Raw genomic sequence first — 9492 nt, 5'->3', positions numbered from 1 at the left:
ATCCGAGTATGACACTATCAAAAGAGGCCCTCAAGAAGTTGTCTTAGACTATTGTGCCAGATTTAACAATGTTTATAACGCTATTCCACAAAACCTTAGACCTCCACCTGATCTTGCTTTACAAATTCCCTTATGGATTTGATTCAGACATGGCTTATCAATTAAGAGAAAGAGCCCCTCAAACCTTAGCAGACATGCAGAATGTAGCTGTTAGTGTGGAGGCAAATCTGATTGCCAAGCGAAATAGAGCAAGAGCTGAGAGAAGAACCACTTTCAAAGGTGAACCTTCAGCTTTGGAGCAAAAATTGGACACAATCATTAAAGGTATGGACACCTTTGAAAACAGAATGGGAACTATTGAAAGAAAAGCCACATGGGAAGGACATCAAAACAATCCTATCAAAAATCCTAACTTTAGAAAAAATCAGAACCCAAACGTGGGAAGGGCAAGTCCTGACCATGATATAAGACCTCATTTTCATGAAAACTATGCTGAAGCATCCACATCTAATGAGCAGATAGAGGACACTCACATAAAATTGATGGGTTTGAAAAGTGAACAACAAGTATTTCTGACCCAAGAAGACCAAGATAACCATGATATAAATGAATTTCAGACCAAGTCTGGAGAGTCATTTGACTTCAAACAAGGCTATGATTTGGCTGTCTACGAAGTCCATAAACAATACAAATTAAGAACAAGAACCATTGATGTGTCTGATCCAATCAAACCAAAGGATGCCAAGCTAGCTAAGAAAGTAAAGGACAAGACCGCTATCACAGAACTTGCTGACAAAATAGACCCAAAATCAAAAGAAGTGACCATAGAGGATGTATCTGACATGCAGCCCTCTAATAACCAGCCTTTTGTCTCCTCTCCCCCAAAAGACAATGCAAATAGCACCCCTCAAAGCCTTCCCAAAACAGAACAATCTCAAGAAATCACTGACAACCAAGAGAAGATCACTGAAGATACAATGGAAAAGGGAAAATCTGCCAGTCACAATACTAAAACACAGTCAGAAAAAACCTTTTGATTTAGAAGCAGAAATTGGTAAATTAAAGATATCTATTCCTCTCTCTGAGCTTGCCAAACATGATGTGTACAGACAGCAAATCAAAAGATCACTACAAATACGAGAGAACAGGGATGATGTTAATGTCTTAGATAATCAACCTGAATTACTTTTTGGTCCTGTGGTCAATGGTAAATCAGGACATGGAGCTGTTCCACCCTTTTATGTCAGTTTTCACATTCATGATAAAGTGTAGCACAATGCTATGTTTGATTCAGGTGCTTCACACAATTTAATGCCCAAAGCTGTAATGGACAAGCTAAACCTTGATGTCACTAGACCCTACAAAGACTTATTCTCGTTCGATTCTAGTCAGGTCGAGTGTTTAGGCTTAATCAAAGACCTTTGTGTGTCTTTAGTCCAATTTCCCAATAAAACGATCCTAATGGACGTGGTGGTTGCTAACATTCCACCAAAGTATGGCATGCTCTTATCAAGATCTTGGGGAGCAAAACTCCAAGGATCTCTCCAACTAGACCTCTCCTATGCCACTATTTCAGTCTTTGGGCAACCAAAGAGACTGTATAGAGAAACACTAATGAAGTATGTGGTAAGTAGTGAGGAAAAACCCCAAAATTTTTCCCTTTACTCAATCCATTCTGATATGGATTCCTTTATGTTGTTCAATGATGATAGTTGCCCTCCCACTGATAAGAAACCTTTGCCTCTAGAACCAGAAACATGCATCAATCAAGAGTCGGTTGCCCATACCCATGAAACTGCTAAAACAATTAGTGCAACCAACATACAAGAAGAAACACATGAAGCACAAAGCCAAGGTCCACCCAATCCTAAAATGACTGAAACTCTTAATACTAACCACAAGCAAGAAATCACATGGTATTTAGAGTTTGATGGTTCTGTTAATAAGCTAGGAGCAGGGGCAGGAATATGGATTCACAATACACATAATAGCCATGCAGAGGGTCATGCTTACAGACTAAACTTCAAATGCACCAACAACATGGCAGAGTATGAAGCTCTCTTTTTAGGCCTTAAAATGCTCAAAGCTCTAGGAGCTGCAAAAGTGTCCATTCTAGGTGACTCCGATTTGATCATTCAACAGATGAAAGGTAACTTTGTTACTAATGACAATAGGCTGAGAGCTTATAGGTCTGCTGCCATAGAAATACTCAATTCCTTCACCGAATCCAAGCTTGCTAAAATTTCTAGAAACCATAACATGCATGCTCATAGTCTAGCTACTTTTGCTAGCACTTGCAACCTGCCCTTTGAGCCCAATTACCACTTTACTGCTAAGATAAAGCACAGGCCTGTTGTCCCTAACAATATCAAAGATTGGCAAGTGTTTGAGGATGATGCACAAATCAACAATTTTCTTACCTTCCAGCAAGAATTCTCAAGCTTAAACATTGATGAAGATGCCATGAATGACCCACAACGACAAGTGAGCCAAAATAAGAAAACTATAACAGCTGAGCCCTGATGATGGATCCCACTTGGGATTTGAAACGTTGGTGTAAAAATGTTCATACTGTGGATTCTCCGGTCTCTGATTCAAAAGATACAAACCACAGATCTCTTAAATCCAAAATCAAATGTTGCACCCAACCATTTTTGAGGAGAAAAACATGCACGAGCTAAAGCAAATGCATTTAGAAGAAATAGCTGAAGCAGAGGCCGAAGTGATTGATTTAAAAAACAATTTTCTACCTGTTGGCCTCACTCCATTAGAACACATATTTGATTCAAACGATGTCCCCAAAAAGCCAAAAATGCAGCCCTTAAACGCTGCTGTGGAAGGCTGTAATATTGGGATGGCAGAGAAGCCCAAAATGATTAAACTATCCAAGTCTTTGCCTCCCGATCAAAAACCAAAATATGTTGATTTATTTAAAGAGTTTCAAGATGTATTTGCCTGGAGTTATGAGGACCTTAAGTACTATGACACCTCTTTTATTCAACATACCATTCCCTTAAAGCCAAATCAAAGGCCCTTCAAACAGAAACTAAGGAGAATCAATCCTGTGCTCCTCCCTTTGATTGAGAAAGAAGTGAAAAGAATGTTTGAGGCTGGTATCATAGCACCCATTAGATTTTCAGAATGGGTATCCAATCTTGTTCCCACAAGGAAGAAAACAGGGGAGATTAGACTATGTGTGGACTTAAGAAATCTAAACCAAGTCTCCCTTAAAGATCACTACCCTCTGCCAAAAATGGACCACATTCTACAAAGAGTAGTGGGGTCCTCAAGAATTTCTTTGCTAGACGGCTTTTCAGGTTTCAATCAAATACTTGTTCACCCGGATGACCAAGACAAGACAGCCTTTACAACACCGTGGGGAACATTTAAGTATGTGAAGATTCCTTTCGGACTAAAGAATGCAGGTGCTACCTTTCAAAGGGCCATGGACATTGCATTTGCCAAGGAAATCCATGATTTCCTAGTGGTTTACCTTGATGACCTTACTCCTTTCTCAAAATCTGATCAAGAGCACCTAAAACATTTGAGACAAGTGTTCCTAACATGTAGGAAATATGGCATTTCCTTGAACCCCAAGAAATCTCTCTTCAGCCTAGAAGAAGGCAAATTTCTAGGCCATATCATTTCAAAAGATGGGATTAGAATTGATCCTGAAAGAATTCAAGCCATCTTGCAAATCCCTTATCCGAGAAACATCAAAGAATTGCAAGCATTCCTAGGAAAGATCAATTTCCTAAGGAGATTTATCCCAAACTTGGCCGAGCTGATACGAATGCTAAATAAAATGTTAAAGAAAGATTCCAAGGTAAAATGGACTTTAGAGGCCAAGCAAGCCTTTGAGGGCATAAAATCTGCCTTAACCCAAGCCCCAATCCTCACAAGTCCTCAATTTGATAAAGATTTCATCATTTTCTCATTTGCATCTGAACACACTATTGCTGCTGTCCTTTTGCAGAAAGATGATCAGGGAAATGAAAATCCAATTGTATTTTTTAGCCAAGCCCTTAGAGATGCACCCTTGAAGTACCAAATCATGGAGAAGCAAGCATATGCCCTTGTAAAAGAAATCAAAGATTTCAGAATTTACTTTTTATATTCACATGTGATTGCTTATGTACCAAATGCTGTTGTAAAAGACATATTAACCCAAGAGGGCATAGAAGGCAAAAGAGGCAAATGGATTGCCAATATCCTTGAGTATGACATTGAGATAAAACCGACCAAGCTGATAAAGGGACAAGGTTTAGCCAAACTGATGTCCGAAACCAATTTTCAAGCCTTAGACATTAATCAACTGGATAATGAACAGGAGTTGGCGACTCCACAGATCAGTCAAGCTTTTTTGCAATCCCCATGGTATGCTAATATATGTTTTATATTGTTAAACCTGTGTGCTCCTCCAGGGTTGTCTAGAACCAAAAAGAGATTTTTAAAGATGAAAGCATCAAAGTTTTGTGTCTTAGATAGTGCCCTGTTTTGGAAAAATCATGAAGGAATATTACTGAATTGTCTAACTATGAATGAAGCTGACAGTGTCATGAAAGAATTCCATGCAGGGGACTGTGGAGGGAACTTATATTGGAAGTCCACTGCTGATAAAATACTAAGCGCTGGTTTCTATTGGCCCTCTTTGTTTGCTGATGTAAGAAAGTTTGTTGTTTCATGCCACAAATGCCAAATCTTTGAAGGCAAAAGAAAGCTTCTCCCCTTGCCCCTGAAGCCTGTTTGAACCGAGAAGCCTTTCCAACAATGGGGTCTTGACTTCATTGGAGAAATCCATCCATCCTCTTCTGGCCAGCATAAATGGATTCTAACAGCCACAGATTACTTTACCAAGTGGATTGAAGCCATCCCATGTAGACAAGTTAATGACTCCACCATTATCCAATTCCTTCAAACCAACATTTTGTCCAGATTTGGCTGTCCTGAGAAGATCATTACAGATAATGTTGCTGCATTCAGATCCAAGAAAATAATTAGTTTTTGCCACAAATTCCACATTACCTTAGGCCACTCCACAGCCTATTACCCTCAAGGGAATGGCTTGGCTGAATCATCCAACAAAAGTCTGATTAACATCATTAAGAAAGTCTTGGAAGAGAACAAGAAGAACCCGCACAAAAAGCCTGTAAATGCCCTATGGGCAGACAGATTGTCAACCAAGAGGTCCATAGGGATGAGCCCATATGAGTTAGTCTATGGCATGGAGGCCAAGTTCCCCTCTTCTTTGGGAATCCCTGTTATCAAATTGCTGCAAGAAATGCAGGCAAAGCCAAATGATATCCAAAGAAGAATAAACCAAACCATCCATTTGCAGCAAACAAGAGAGCAAGTGTACGACAGAGCTCAGATTTTACAAGAAAAGCTCAAGAAAATGTTTGACAAAAGAATCAAGGCAGAAGACTTCTACATAGGCAACACAGTCTTGAGATGGGATTCAAGAAGAGAGGACAAAGGAAAGCATGGCAAGTTTGATTTCCTGTGGAAAGGCCCCTTTATTATTTCTGCTGTTCAAGGTAACAACACATATTTTCTGAAGAATTTGGATGGCATCACAGCTGAAGAAGGCCCTGTCAATGGCCGAATGCTAAAGCACTATCATGATCCCATTTGGTGAAGGTAGCACAGTTCTGTATACTATATGTACATTAATATTAGTATTTTCAGCACTTTTCCTATAACAGGCCAATAAGAGGGAACAATGCAGCAAATTTTGAAGGAAAGATCAAAGAAAGTTCTATTTCAAATCTCTGTTTTTGAAATAATCACAAAGAAGTGCTCAATCGGATTTCAATATGATTACAAGCAACCACAGGGCAAGAAGCGGAGCTGGGATTTTTTTGCAATTCAGCTCAAAAGAATACTGCATATCAGCTTATGAGAATTCAGTCAAAGGCATTGACAAGAAGGAAATTTTCAGTTTACAGCAACAAGTGAAGATAAAGGCATTCTGACCTGTTGTTCTTGGCTTTTCATCCTGAAAAACCATCCCCAAGTGGAGCCACTGTTAGCCTCCTATTGCAATAGGTTTCATATTTCATGATTGATTGTTTTACATGCCAAATATGTCATCTTTTCATGCTGCAAGGTTCCATATTTTCAAGAAGTTCCATTTTGAAGAATCATACCATTTTTGAAGAATTTTACAGATAAGGGAAAGCCAAACAGGTTAATCTTGGCTTCCCTAGGTTTAAATTACTTGTTTTAGAAAATAGAGAATGAATATATGTCCAAACAGCTTAAACTTGGCAGATCAGTAGCTAGGTAGAGAAATGAAGGAGCCCAACTGCTTAATCTGGGCCCTTGGAAGAGATAAGGGTACATTTAGATAGGAGGGCAGTAAAAAGAAAAGAACATAATCAGGGTCTGCAAGTCTAAGTGCATCCATGCAAAAAGAAGAAAAAATGCTAGGCAAGTAGGCTGCGTAAGTAGTTTTGTGGTTGCAGAATCAAGCTATGTGATCCATTTCATGTTTTCAAGTGTTATATCTATTCAGATCACAGTTATGAGGCACATTTTCATTTGGAGGAACTCAAGCGGGGCATGTCTAATTCCCCCTTCTTCTTATTCCCCAAATCACTCACTAACATCCCCTAGAGGACCTTGGGATCTGCCCAACCAGTCCTGTTACCACTTCATTTTTTGTAAAATACTAAGTCAAGCTTTGACTTTCTTCAGTGAAAAGAAGCCACATTTCTTGTGTAAAAATCATTTCTCCACAGTCCATTCACTTCCTATGTTTAAAGTTTCAGTTCACAAACTTAGCCTCTCCCCTACACTTCACCTCATAAATTCATATTAACTTCTAACATTATTATGTAAATCTCTATCTATTTTCCCTTCTCCTTACTAAAAAGCACTAAATAGCTCCCCTATGTACATATCCCCTCCCTCTGGTTGAAAGATAACCTTGACTATGCTTGGGAATCGCTAAGTTTGCCTGAAACTTAGCCAGAACCCTCAGCTTGCCTCTCAAACCATCTTCTAAAAATGCATTAGGACTCATTCCTATGCATAAAATTCCCCTCCAAATGTATAAAATCCATCTTTGGCCATGTTTTACCTTTCCCAAGGCATAAACCCCTTTTTGGCCATAAACCCTTTTTCCAAACACATAAAACCTTTCTCAAGTGCCTTTGAGCTCCTCCGAAGCATGCAATTCCTTTTAGGTTATCAGACCCCTTCCGAGGCCTCGAAAACCCGTATTTCCCAAAGTTTTGACCCCCCCGCACATAAATTAATTTAATATTCGGGCGGGCCCCCGCATATAAACCTACCGCCAGCTCCGTACTCCGTCAGCCCTCCGATCCACCCGCCCAGATCCAACGACTCTCGGCGATTTCGAACCCGCCTTAATGATCGACGATTATCCTCTAATAGCCCGGCGGTTTTGCCTTCGTACAAAAGACAGGTGTCCACCTTTTATTGCGTCGGAGCCCCTCTGACAATTACCGCTCTCGTACAGAAGGCGGTCCGATGAAACCACAAACCGCCTTCTGTCTCTCCGCCCTTGACGTCATCGCCACGGCAGCACTACGTCACCCCCGCATCAACCTACCACTGCGTCCTGTGCCACGTCGTCACCCTGCTGTACTGCCACGTCACCCTGCCACATCACCGTTGTACCGGGACCCACTGCTGACGTCATGCTGATGTCATCACCGAAAAAAGGCTCGAAGGGCGAAATCGCAGCGGAGGATGCCCAAAATGAAAAACTGAGGCAATTTTTAATCGCGCATCGCTAAGAAAAAATGGTGAAAATGGAAGGCTGCCTATTGCTCGGCTACCAATAGGCCCGAAAATTTGCAATTTGACAGGATTTCTTCATGAAGGTTCAGAAAAGGGGCGATTTGACAATTTCAAGAGTATCAGAGGAAAGACGAAGCCCAGATTAAATTAAAAGAGTATCAGTGAAGCGGCAAAGAGTATCAGATCGGAAATACCAAAGCAGGTGAACATTAAAGGCCCCCAAAGCAAAGTCAAAGAAAACAGTGAAGCCATCTAAGGCTCTCAGATCATAGTTAATGCACATCAAAACCGCTCGAGAGCAAGGGATCAAAGCCCAATGCACAGTTATGGCTAAATGAATAGCACAGAGCCAAAAGGACACCATATTAACTCATTTTGATACCGCTGCCTCCAGCGCAGCTCAAAGATATTTTCCTGCATTAATTTCAGGACAAAAATTAGGTTACAGAAGTTATTTCCCTTAGACCTGTTTTAGGTCTGCTGTAATATATATTTTAGATATTTTCCCTATATAAACCACCCTAATTCATTGTTTAAAGGGTTGGTTGGTTGATATTCTTCATGCTAGACTTGCGCTGTAATTTTGAGAAGCTCTGTAATCAAAGACTGCTGGAATGTTTTGGATGAAGAACTGACTGTTGTGTTATTAATGGTTAAAGAGTGACTGTGGAATTCCTGTGCTACTACATGGCTCAATAAGTTTTTCTACCTATGTTTACAGTTTTATTATGTTTATGCACAATTGTGTTACCATCTAAATAGCAAGAAAAAAGAATAGCTTAAAGTTTTGCTTGACTGCACCTTATGCTCAGTTCTTGTTATTTCTATATGTTTTCCTCAGAAATGGTTATGAATATGCATACTTAAATGATCATGTTTACCGTGTTTCTTTCATATATGACTGTTTTTTAGGAATTCTTCACTGCTCCTAGACAAAATTTCATCCACCTTCCCTCTATGTTAGCTAATGAAAGATTCTTAGTTGCCTTTCATTTCTGACCTTCATTCCATCTTTATTCCAGCCTGATATTGTTCTATGTATAGCTATCCTGCTCTATATTCCTCTTGTGACCAAGAAAATGCAACAGCAAGCCCTAATCCATGACTCCATGCCCAATGGTTTGAACTTCTCACACTATGCATCCCAACTCTGCTTGAAAACATCTCCTTCCCACAAAAATCAAAACAAAACCCTTGTACACCATAACTAGCCTAAAATCAACCCAAAACAAAGTTAGATCATAAAGAGAGAGCCCTCTCTGACTGCAGGTAGGCTAGGACCTGCAGCCCAAAGATTGGTTTGTGGTTACCTCGGTCGTATCCCTTAAGGAGCCAAGGGACAACCTGAGTGATAACACGTTACAATGCACCCTCCAGTTAGAGACAATGCACCGCAGCGCAGTTACTCCCTCTTTGGCCTGCGTTGATCTTCCTAGGGTCAGATTCCCACCCTTCGAATTAAATTTTTTGCCAAAATTCTTTTGATTGCTGATTTGCTGAATGTCAATGATGTCTTGTCTCTGAAAATAGTTTTTCATCTCCTTACCTAACCCTACTTTGATTGGATTGATTAATGTTTCTTTAATGTTTTCTTTGTCATTATCAGTCTATAGTCAAAGTTAGAATATAGTTGATTGGTCTTTGTCGAAAGAAAGTGTCGTTAAATCATCTTTTCCTTCGAAAAATGAATTGTCGTAAAATCTTCATTCATGAAAGATCGAT

This window comes from Pinus tabuliformis, chromosome J, assembly GCF_031772625.1.
Source record: "Pinus tabuliformis cultivar Carrire ecotype Pingquan chromosome J, CPIR1, whole genome shotgun sequence".
Taxonomy (NCBI): domain Eukaryota; kingdom Viridiplantae; phylum Streptophyta; class Pinopsida; order Pinales; family Pinaceae; genus Pinus; species Pinus tabuliformis.
The sequence above is the reverse complement of the archived record's forward strand: the minus strand, read 5'-3'. Positions refer to the sequence as shown.